The sequence below is a fragment of the Anolis carolinensis genome, chromosome 6, assembly GCF_035594765.1.
Source record: "Anolis carolinensis isolate JA03-04 chromosome 6, rAnoCar3.1.pri, whole genome shotgun sequence".
In the NCBI taxonomy this organism is placed as follows: Eukaryota; Metazoa; Chordata; class Lepidosauria; order Squamata; family Dactyloidae; genus Anolis; species Anolis carolinensis.
This window is the reverse complement of record NC_085846.1, coordinates 30818583-30830978: the sequence shown is the minus strand read 5'-3', so window position 1 is coordinate 30830978 and position 12396 is coordinate 30818583. Positions and strand designations below refer to the sequence as shown.

Genomic DNA, 12396 nt, shown 5'->3' with positions numbered 1-12396 from the left:
TGCAACAACATTTTTCCCCCTTTATCATGCCTGGCAAAATATGATATCTCTCCTGTTCTGATAGTCATTTCCCAGGCTTTCCTTCTTCATTACAAGGTTAACTGAATAGCAGATCCCCTTTCTTAAATGATCTGTTGTGTGCATCTAATTTCGATGACATTGTGATACTAAATGTGAAGTGGTAGCTGGAAAACAGAGCAGCCTTTGCAATAGGAAAACCATGGCTTCCTTCTAGCCTTGAAGTTGGTTCTTCCCTTAGAATTGCCAGCAACATGCGAAGAATGCCTGCTGAAATTCCTTCTCCTACTCAACCCTGTCCTTTATTTCAACTGGCAATGCTATATCCTATTAAAGTGCTGCAGTCAATGTCTGAGGCTACAAAGGTCTTGTCCTTGCTCTGCATCACACCAGACCAATTTGTTTGTGTCGTCTTTAAGCTAGAACAATGCTGGTTAAGCTCTCTTCCACCCGAGCTGCAGCATGGTGTTTAAATGTCACCCATTAATTTATATTAATGAACTTGTAAGATAATTTCCTGCCTAATTAACAGGCCTTCCTTGCCATGGTTATTCCGTTGTGTGAATTACATTTGTTACGCTATTAAATCATACCAAACAATTTTGCAAGTGTTCTAGCATGAAGGAATTCAGATTCAGATTAGACGTAAGGGGGGTAGAAAGGCAGAGGGGACTTTTTGGCAGACTAGATTAGATAGGCGATAAAAACTAAGGCTCCTTCCATACAGCCACATGACCCAGACTATCAAGGCAGAAAATCCCACAGTATCTGCTTCCAACTGGATTATCTGAGTCCACAATGCCATATATTCCAGTTCAAAGCAGATAATGTGGGATTTTATTCAGCTGTGTGGAAGGAGGCTAAGAGATTCTCAATGTGTTCTGGTCAGAAGACAATGAAATTTCGTTCTTGGAATGTTTTGTGTAAAGATTCAAAAGACTACACTATAGAATTGATGATGTTTACACCACTTTAACTGCCATGGCTCCTTGCTATCGAATCCTAGGAGCTGTTGTTATATAAGGTCTTCAGTCTTCTCTGCCAAAGAGTGCTGGTGTCTCATCAAACTACTACTCCTTTGATTTCAGGCATGGCTAATGTTGGGCTTGTGTTTCTGTGTGTTTTGCTGTTTTAGGGGCATGATAAAAAAGCTAGTTCTATAGTTACAAAATTCTGGATTGATTCAACGTTGCAATGATTCTAGAACAGGCATGGGCAAACTTTGGCCCTCTGGCTGTTACGAATTGTGGGACTTGAAGTCCAAAACACCTGGAGGGCCGAAGTTTGCCCATGACTGATCCACAAAATCTGTGATCTGTGACTGGTCATGAGCAACTAAACTGCTAACTAAGGCCAAACTCAGTTTAACCCCTCTGGATGGTCATCCTCACCTCATCTGGCTTTGATAGCTACAATGCATCCAAAGATATTCTCCTAATCCCTAAATCCAGATTTTTTTTAAAAGATCCAAATACTCTGACCCGGCAAACAAAGTGATTCTTTTTGATCGCATACTCCTCTTTCTTGTATTATAGTATGAGTTGGATAGAAAGGAGGCAACATTGTGCAAGCAAACAGCAAACCATGGTGCCAGTGGTGACCCTCGCCCGTCTTACTATAAAAGTCTTGTGTGAACGTAACTTTCAAGGATGAGCAGCTTCATAGTTGCTGCTCTGATGCAGGATTCAAAACACACAGCAGGGTCTCTTGTGAATTTAACGGGGGAGAAAAAAGGCTAATTGGCTACTATAATTATGATTTGTTGAGAAATAATTGGCTCCCACCTTCTCCCTTCATATGCCTCCACTTCCTTTTTTTTAGCCTACTGATTCTCTATTTATAACCTTCCCAAACTTAACAGTCAAAGCCCTGCTTGCAACATAGGATCATCCCCTGTTTTACTCTTAATTTTATACAGCATACATTTACTGTCTGTCACTTGCTTTTTCTTAACGTGGGCCTCCCCTTCTAAATATACTTTTCTTTCCAAGTTCCCCCGCACTCAACCATCTGTTTGGCAGGTTCATGTAGTAGAAATTCATGCGCTCAACAGCATGCATCCCAAGCAACACTGCACATAACACACATCTGAGGACTGGGATGAATGGATGTGGAAGATTTTTTTTAGCATGCATGTGTAACTCTCTTCCGCCTGTTCCTGTCACTGCCGCTTCCTTATCTGGCAGTAGATAAGCCTTCTCTTGGCATGCCTTCGAAAGCCAGGAAGCTTTTTTTAAAAACCCTCAAAGTCTCCTTCCTTTGGAGGCATGTCTATGTGACTTTTGTGATAAACAGGACCCCAGTCTCCAGAAAGATGAGAATTCAGAAATTTTGGAAGCCCTGGGGAGCTCTAAAGCTGCAGGAAATGCAATACAAATTAATCTTGCGGGACAATGGGAGTCACAAAAACAGACCATGCAGAACTCAGGCCATACTTAAGGCACCCTTGCACTACAGATGTCTCTGTTAAATGTGTATATATGTGTGTGCACACATGATATTGGTGCTGGGATGCATCTTTCTCCTTTTTGGGAGTGGCAGAGCATGGCAGTGGGTCTTTAAGCAAAGTCGGGGAATGCTCTGGAGTCACTGAAACTTCAGAGCAAACTCGCAGTGCGGGGTAAGTGTGGACAGCACAAGTGGGTCAAATCCAAATGGTCACTGTCCACATGGGTTAGCGTTGCCATTCCCTTTTCCTTGCTTTTGGCAGGGGACAAATGGGACCCAGGTTGTTGCCCCTTCCCCGCACCCTAGGTCACTACAACTAATGTTGACAGAGCTCCAGATGTTGCTGGATATATTTATGACATTGGCAGAGCTCCTCCTTCTATGACTAGAGAGAAGGAGGGAAAATCAGTGATGTCATCAAAAGTTTCCGGTGATAGGGATAGCAAAGGTAAGGTGGTTTTGTCCTCACTGGACCATCTGGACTCTGCCCTGGTGCCACTGCAAGATAGATACTAAGAGTGTAGCCCCTGGGAACAGTCCAGAGTATTCCAACTTTGGAAAGACCCTGGATTTTAGTACAAGTTTAGATAAACCACGTCTTTCCTAATATTTGATGGCTTGTGCCAATCAGGACATACCACACAGTTGCTTCTGCCTTTTAAAAAGGTCCCTCTTGTTGAAATTAATGGGAGAAAAAGTAAGTGGAAAGAAAAAGACGAAGAGGGTTTCAGATCTTTGGTTCCCAGGTCTTCTTTCATCTTCCCTTCTGTGCATACTTAAGAAGAGTATGTAGCATATGGCATTCCTAGTACCTTGCTTTTCCTGTTACAATGGCCTGTATACTTATTTCAGAGTGAAAACAAAAAGCCAGCTAGCTCACATTACATAAATATTAATATTTTTGCCTGAAATGTCATTTGAAAGGTCACCAGAACCAAAAAGACAGAGATTTTGGGAGCAAGGGGAGAGAGTCTCGGTTGTTCTTATTTTCCTCTCTTTCTTCAGTTGTGTTGCTTGTTTTTTAAACATCCTAGTCATTAAAAAGCATCTGATGCATCCACACTCATTTAGCAATCCTCAGCTTTTCTTTCGACTATGTGTACAGCTCAGCTTCTTAACAGACAAATTGCTTTTGTCATTCCACCTACTTCCCTAATTATCAATGTATTAAAGGGACTATGTACGAGTTTCTAGCAATGTACGGCTTGGGAAGGATTTTAAAGAAAGACTGAAATCCCTGCTTCATTCTGCAAGAAAGACCATCCTGTTATTCTTAGATGGCAATAGCCTGAATTTAGATTATAAATACTGGCAATAAATTAACTACATGTATAACTCTATCTATGAGTCACAACCACACCTTATTTGTGTCAACTTTAGTTGAGGCACCAGTTGTATTCCTTTCCTAAAGTGGGGTGGAATTTTAATTAAAGACATTGTGCTTTAATTCTCTTTCATTTAAACCAGTATAAGGCATTTAGTTTGAGGCTGCTCTTGAAAGGTTTTTTGCACTGTCAGTTGATGCAAAATGTGATGATAATAATAATAATAATAATAATAATAATAATAATAATAATAATAATATTTTGGTGCCGTGTCAAAAGATCTCAGCCGGCATTTGGAAACAATAGATATTGACAAAATTACGATCTGTCAGCTGCAAAAGGCCACCCTACTGGGATCTGCACGCATCATCCGAAAATACATCACACAGTCCTAGACACTTGGGAAGTGTTCGACTTGTGGTTTTGTGATACAAAATCCAGCGTATCTATCTTGTTTGCTGTGTCATACAATATAATAATAATAATAATAATAATAATAATAATAATAATAATAATAATAATAATAATAATATAATCAAACTGCAAAAACTCTGGCACAAGCCAGTAAAGGTGGTCCCAGTGGTGATCCGCACATTGGGTGCAGTGCTTTGGCCAGTACTTGAAATCAATCGGCGTTGACAAAATTACCATTTGTCAGTTGCAAAAGGCCACCCTACTCAGATCTGCATGCATTATTTGCCAATACAGCACATAGTCCTAGACACTTGGGAAGTGTCTGACATGTGATGCGATACAAAAACCAGCATAGTGATCTTGTTTGCTGTGTACTCATCTTGTTGTATATCAAATAAATAAATAAATAAATAAATAAATAAATAATAACAATTTTATTTGTAACCTGCCCTATCTCCCCAAGGGGACGCAGGGTGGTTTCCAGCAAAGGATGGCAAACATTCAATGCCATAAAGCAATGTAAAAATAAATGAATAACCCCAAGAGTAAAACATCTATAACAATTACAATAACTATAACAATAAGAGTAATTACAGAAAAGACCCCCTCTCTTGTCTCCACCAGCCGTGCTTATGACAGGGGCAGGATTGAGAGCAAGGCCTCCTCTGCTGACTGCAGCGGCCGGGCTGGTTTATATATGAAGATGAGATTGATCAGATAGTCTGGGCCTGAACCATGTATGGCTTTATAGGTAATGACCATTACTTTGTATTTAGCCCAGAAGCAGACCGGTAGCCAGTGGAGCTGCTGTAACATGGGAGTAGTTCTCTCCCTGTATGGCACTCCAGTTAGTAACCTGGCTACTGATCTCTGAACCAGTTGAAGCTTCCAAACTATCTTCAAAGGCACCTGCATGTTTAGACCATTATAGTAGTCCAAACGGGATATGGCTAAGGCATGGATTATCATGGTCAGATCTGGCGTCTCAAGGTTCAGGCGCAACTGGAGCACAAATTTTAATTATGCGAAGGCGCTTCTGGCCATTACCGACACCTGAGGTTCCAGGGTCAGCAATGAGTCCACGATCACCCCCAGACTGTGAACCTGAGTCTTCAGGGGGGAGTGTGACCCCGTTCAATACAGGCTGTAACCCCACACCCTTATTCGTCTTCCGACTGACCAAGAGTACATCTGTTTTGTCTGGATTTAATTTCGGCTTATTAGCCTTCGTCCAGTCCATTATTGATGACAAGCACTGGTTTAGGACGGCATCCTTGGCTTTAGGAGGAAAGAAGTAATAGAGTTGGGTGTTACCAACATAAATTTGACACCGAACCCCAAAAGGTGTGTGCAATAGAAGCCACACATCACTCCAAATAATGTATATTTTGAAGGGTGAAAGGTGAAGGGTTTTAGGCAGTTGGATTTGTACTCTATAACCCATTCCTATGTTACTAAAGAAAATAATAAACAGTCCTTGTCATTCACAGCAGCCTTGTCAATAAAGAACTTAATTTACTAGTCAACAGAGGTCACTAGCCTGTAGGTACATATCTTTTTGTACACAAAAGACCTATTGGTTTCTGACAGGATCATCTCATCCTGGAAAAATGCTATGCAGGAGTTTGGGTACAGCGGAGCAAAATGAAGACACTGTTCCCCACAAATAAGAATTTTCTCCCCCTCTGTGCAAAAGAAATGTTCCTTCAGTCCCCAAATTCTAGCATCACGGTCACTTAAAATGTCAGCTGAGCATTTAGAAATACAGTTTAAGCCTCCAAAACTAAGGGGCAAGCAAAACTACAAAGCGAAGGCAAACTGAGCAAATGTAAGAGTTCTCGGTGTAAATGTCTCACTCTTTGGAATGCTAGAAATTTGAGGAATTAAGGTAGTTTTAATTCAGAAAGTCAGAATTCTTGCTTGTGGGGCAATTCTATTATCTCCTCCAACAGGCAATACCTCTGCTGAGGTTCAAGGTGGGATGGGATTGGGAGACAGGGCAAGGGATGCTTGTTGTTCTTCATTCAGTCTCTTCCAACCAAGACTGACTTACCTGCTATAAATGTCAATACTTAATTTTAGCCCCCAAGATTGCAAAGCTGTAGAAACAAGCAGCTTGGCAGAGAAAGCTATCATCTAGACTCTGCAAAGCTTATCCTTCAAGCCCCCAAAAGGCACTGAGGATTCTTCAGTGAGTGGCAAACTGGCAACATTATGCCAGCTGTTTGCAAGTACCTGCCTACATGTTTTCTCAAAGGCCGCCCAACACCCAACTGACCCAGCCATTGTACACACACCAACAGTGACTCCAGCTTTTCTTTTTCATATAACAATTGCATGTTTGGGGTTTTTTAAAGTGAAGCCATGAGAGAAGAAAACAGCGTAAGAGAAGAGTACGCATATGTGAGAGTTAGTCCAAGACATTTTTCTTGCTGACTTTGACCCTTTCCACACAGCTGAATAAAAGCTCACATTATCTGCTTTGAACTGGGATATATGGCAGTGCAGACTCAGATAACCCAGTTCAAAGCAAATATTGTGGGATTTTCTGCCTTGATATTCTGGGTTATATGGCTGTGTGGAAGGGCCCAGTGACTTATAAAGCAAGATAGTCTTTTATGTCAGTAAGCAAAATGTCTTGCACCAATTCTTTTCATGAAGATAGATGCCAATTAAGACTCCCATCTGAATCTCATATGAAAGATAATGATCCAGTGGCATCCACCTCTGTACTTCAGGGGATTCAGGGCAGGATGTTTTCCTATGTCAACTACTGCCTATTACAGCTGCTTCACACTGTCTAGTGGTTGGGCCAGTCCCAGCACCTCTTTGTGGACAAAAATCAGATTTAACGTCAGAAGTAGGGTTATTAAAAATAAAGAATAAAAACTAGAAGAACTTTTCAGCCTCCCAGCAGCCATTGTGAAGTAAAGAAACTTCATAAAGAGAGAAAGATCACCAGGTTACAAATCATTAAGAATGTTCAGTCCATCTGAAGGTTTGAATCAGAATAACGATTTCTTAGGTGTGCTAATTGGCTTACTTAGAACCAGCATGTTTCTGTTGTCAGCAACCGTTTTGTGACTGGCCAAGGTTAATGATATAACTGTCACTGTCAACCCTTGAATTCTGTGCTGGGAAAAAGGTGGGGGTATAGACCAAATAAACAAATAAACAATGTAAACATATTATTTTTTCCAGCAATATGTACTGCATGGAATGATAGCTTCCCTGTCCATACATTTGCCTAATCCTTTTTTAGCACTGGTGAACATCATTAGTGGTAGCAAAGTCCTTTGTTTAATTATACACTATGATACGTATTTCTTTACTTTGAATTGAAATTTCATCATTTCTCATAGGGGTGGCCAACGTTGGGTGGATCTACTTTGCCAAACAAGGTAGTGTGAACTGCATTATATGGTTAGTGAAGACTCATATAATGCAGTTCAAACTCTGTTATTTGGTAGTGTAAATTCAGCCATATTCTGTATAAATATCAAAGCTAGTGTGGTACAATGATTAAAACATCAGATCGATACTTGGGAGATAAAGGTTACTAATCCATACTAAACCATTAAACTTGCTGGGAGTGAATTGGGTTTCAGCCTGACTTACCTGAAAAAGTTGTTGCAAGGGTGAAATGTAGAGGAAAAGAATCATATTCTCTACCCTGCCTTTAATTGCATAAATACAGTGAAGACATGAATAAACAACGTCATATTTTGCCATTGTCAGTTAACTGGCCCAGAGGGCAAAGCAGCTCTTCATTTTTGTCTTTGAATTTGTTATATTTAATTTGAATTATAAATGTAGTTTTACCAAATGTTTACAATAACTTTTGTATTTTCTACTTACATCTTTGTGTGTGCTTTCATTTTATCAGCTACTTCTGAGTTCAAGTTTTGGGGAAAAGAAGGGCCATAAGTGAATAAAGCATCCTTATCTATCATCATCATCATCATCATCATCATCATCATCATCATCACCACCACCACCATCATCCTTTTTCTCCTACAAAGAAGAAAATGGAACCCTTTGAGATGTTGTTCCTTCATGATCTCGCAGATACAAGTTGATACTTTGGCATTCTCCAGAGCCCAGGGATATAAAGCCTGGTCAATTTGTCCTTTTACTATTATCAAGATAATTTTTCTATTTGGCTAACTTACTCCACGATAGTCCTTATATTACAGACCTCTTCTGTTTGAAAACAGATTGTATCAAAATATCCTATGAGTCAATCGTGAGCGTTGATCCATACATTTCTTCCTATTTCTCTCCTTGCCAATCAAGCTTCAATTGTCAATTTTTCAGCCACAGCAACTCACTAAACCCTATCCAGTCAGCATCAAAAATAATTCTTCTGTACTTTTTCAGGATCTTATTTATTTATTTGATTTATATCCCATCTTTCTCCCAATATGGGACCCCAAAATGCAAGGATTTTGCCATTTTGAATGAAGAAGCTCCAATCAGAAATGAGATCAGATCTTTGCATGACAGTTCTCTATTTTCCCCATCAAGAGCTGAAAGTAATAATAAGGATCCTGAGAAAAACAATACTTTGTCTTATCATCTAATTTAACCAAGTTTCAATTTTATTCCAAAAATCCAAAACCTTGGGGTCAAATGCCCAGATAGGTTCCAAAGTCTACCTATATCTCTCAGTTGTCTCCAACAATCTTGTGGGATTTAATTATTAATCTTGTTTAATTTATCTTGTGTCAAGTGATGCCTGTGATCAGTTCAATGCAATTTCTGAATAATATTATGTGAAACCATTAATGTTCTCCCTATTGCATGGTTGTTGCAAGATAGTTGTCTCATTTCCCCAGTTGTTGGTTTTTTTGTCATACTCTATTATTGCGTGTATCATTTGTATATTTGGTTACTATTCACAATGTTTATTATTGCAATAATAGTTGCTTTTTAGTATGAGTATTGGCAGCAGGTCGGTGATCTTTGTGATTAATCAGCCTGTATTGTTGTGTTTACTGTGCGTATGGGGGGGGGGGGGGTAACTAATTTTGGGCATTACTTATACACAATTATTAGTTCACAACCACTTGTTCACAATGTATATTTTGCACAAGTTGCCAAAACCATGACCAAAACCCAAATGAAGTTTGGGTCTTACACTGAAAACAAGATCTCTCAGATGGATTGGAGATCTTTAAAGTGCTGTCCAACACATTGAGATGGCCAGTCCCACCTAGAATATTGGCACTCACAACCCTCCTTGAACCACCACTTTTCTTCAGTTAACACTGAATTTTGCACAATTTGGTGGCTTACAAGGATAAGCATTGTTTATCCCCAGAATGTCCAAGATGGACACTGTGACCTCCCAACCTGAAATTGTCCATTTCATTGGAATGCATTAGACTAATAGTTTTGTTTTCGCTATGTGTTGGCTCAGAATAGGATTTCCTTGGCATTCATTACATTCCACTAAGGCCTCTTTCCACACACCTGAATAAAATCCCACATTATGTGCTTTGAACTGGTTTATATGACAATGTGGACTCAGACAACCCAGTTCAAGGCAGATATTTAGAATTATTCTGCCTTGATAATCAGTCTTTGGGAAGGGCCCAAAGACTGAGGTCCTTTCTACACTGCCATATATTCCAGATTATCAAATCAGAAGATCCAGATTATCTGCTTTATTATGTGAGTCTACACTGCCCTATAATCCAGTTCAAAGCAGAAAATCTGGATTTTATATGACAGCATAGAAGGGGTCAGAAAGAGAGAGAGTGATTTGCTCAAGGACACCCAGATTTCCACGATTTAACAGGGAGTTGAACACTGATCTTCCAGATTCCTAGTCCAACAATCAAATCACTACCCTTGTATTATAAATTAGAATAAACTCATTTTCTGACAGGTCAGCAAAGGGAGGGTATTTTTCTAAGCTGAGGGTCCCATTCCTTTCCCTGTTCCCTGACCTTCTGTAAGGGATTCTCAGGCTCATTATGAGAATCACTTCACGGACTTTCTTCCCATCACATACTTTCCAACTGTACCAATTTGTCAGGGGCAGTCCTGATTAATCCTCTGTCAGTGCTCTGTCCTCCCACTTTTTCAGCTGTTTTTCAAATGTCTCACTTATTCTCCCCCTCTCCTTTCCCTTTTTGTTCTCACACTCAGCTTACTGCCATGGTTGCAAACTGTGTTCAAAGTACAAAAGTAGTTTGCATACAATTAATTCAGCTAGACTGGAGGGGAAGAAGAGACAGAATCTTGTCCTTCCCTGTAGGCTCAGGCAAAAGCAAACTGCTGAAGCTCCCCTAACTTGTGTATTCTTCCTCACTAATAACTTTGGCCATCTTGACCACAATCTGATATTACTGAATCACATATGTCCCATTTACAATCAGTGAAATGTTGGAGAGTGTGGGCTCCATCCCATGAAATCCAAGATGTTGTAGTTTGGCAAAATGCATAGGGTTCTCTTAAAGGTAAAGGGTTTCCTCTGACATTAAGTCTAGTCGTGTTTGACTCTGGGGGTTGGTGCTCATCTCCATTTCTAAGCCGAAGAGCTGGCATTGTCCGTAGACACCTCCAAGGTCATGTGGTCGGCATGACTGCATGGAGTGCCATTACCTTCCTGCCGGAGCGGTACCTATTGATCTACGTACATTTGCATATTTTCAAACTGCTAGGTTGGCAGAAGCAGGGGCTAACAGTGGGAGCTCACCCCACTCCCTGGATTCGAACCGCCAACCTTTTGGTCAGCAAGTTCAACACCTCACTATAGAATTGTATTCTATAAGTGCATAAGAGTTGACTAGAACAGAGAATTTTAATTATCTCCCCAAGGATAGGCCCCAGCATTTCATAGGATGGAGCTATAACAATTATATAGTACAGGTTGAATGTCCCTTATTCAATATATTTTGGACCAGAAGTGTTTTGAATTTCAGATTTTTCTCACATAATGAGATACATTAATAGTCTGATTCATTGTGAAATAAGTTTTGCTTCAAATACAATAACCACCATTTTAGTTTATGCCTCTGTAAGAAATCTTTTTTTTCTTTCCTTAGCTGCTGGTAATCTCCAAGCGCCTGGCCTGTTTTTCACGCTTTATGCTCTCATTTTCAAATTATATATTGATCATAGTAATTCTAATTTGTTTTGTTCGTCTGTTTACTCTTGTAGAGGCAGCCTTTACAAAGCAGCCTCTTACAACTGTCTTTGTGATTTCTCACAAAGCATGCCAAGATTTTGGGGTTACAGTTTCATCTAATTTTTTCGAAAAGAATTCTTCCTCTTTTTTTTCCTTTTTCTTTTTTTGCACCTTGAAACATTTTTCAATTCCTTTATTTTATTTTCTGAATAAAGTAAGATTGTTTTACATAATTAAAAAAACACTATCAGGTAGATTGTGAGTGGGAATATCTAATTTTGGAGATGTTTTTCAAATATATGGACTGGAGGGGCACAGTAGGTTAAACTGCTGAGCTGCAGAATTTGCTGACCAGAAGGTCGGCAGTTTGAATCCACAGACAGGGTGAGCTCCCATTGTTAGCCTCAGCTTCTGCCAACCTAGCAGTTCGAAAACATGCAGTTGTGAGTAGATCAATAGGTACAGCTCCAGTGGGAAGGTAATGGTGCTCCATGCACTCATGCCGGCCACATGACTTTAGAGGCACCTTCGAACAATGCTAGCTTTTCGGCTTAGAAATGGAGATCAGCACCAACTCTGAGAGTTGGACTCAACTAGACATAATGTCATGGGAAACCTTTGCTTTATGGACTGGAGAAAAATCTCACCATCTAGTGCAGTGGTTCTTGACCTGTGGGTCCCCTGGTGTTTTGACCTACAACTCCCAGAAATCCCAGCCAGTTTACCACCCACAGATTGAGAACCACTGATCTAGTAAATGAGGTGGATAAATTTAGACCCCTTCCACACAGCTGTATAGAATCCACATTGAACTGAATTATATGGCAGTATGGACTCAGATAATCCAGTTCAAAGCAGATATTGTGGATTATCTGTCTTGATATTCTGGGTTATATGGCTGTGTGGAAGCACCCAAAGATCCTCCTCATTCTCACATACAATGCCAAGACAAATACAGATACTTTGAATTTTACAAGTGTTCCCTTGTTTTTGAAGCAGATAGAAATGATGTAGCATGAACGTCATGCAAGCTGCATCAACAGAGGTCTATGG

At 40.0% G+C, this 12396-nt stretch overlaps 1 protein-coding gene across 1 annotated transcript in view; it reads left to right on the top strand.

Annotated features, from left to right (window-relative positions):
* crhr1 (corticotropin releasing hormone receptor 1) overlaps nt 1-12396 on the top strand; it is a 117553-nt gene that overhangs the window by 40231 nt on the left and 64926 nt on the right. The window lies entirely within an intron of this gene.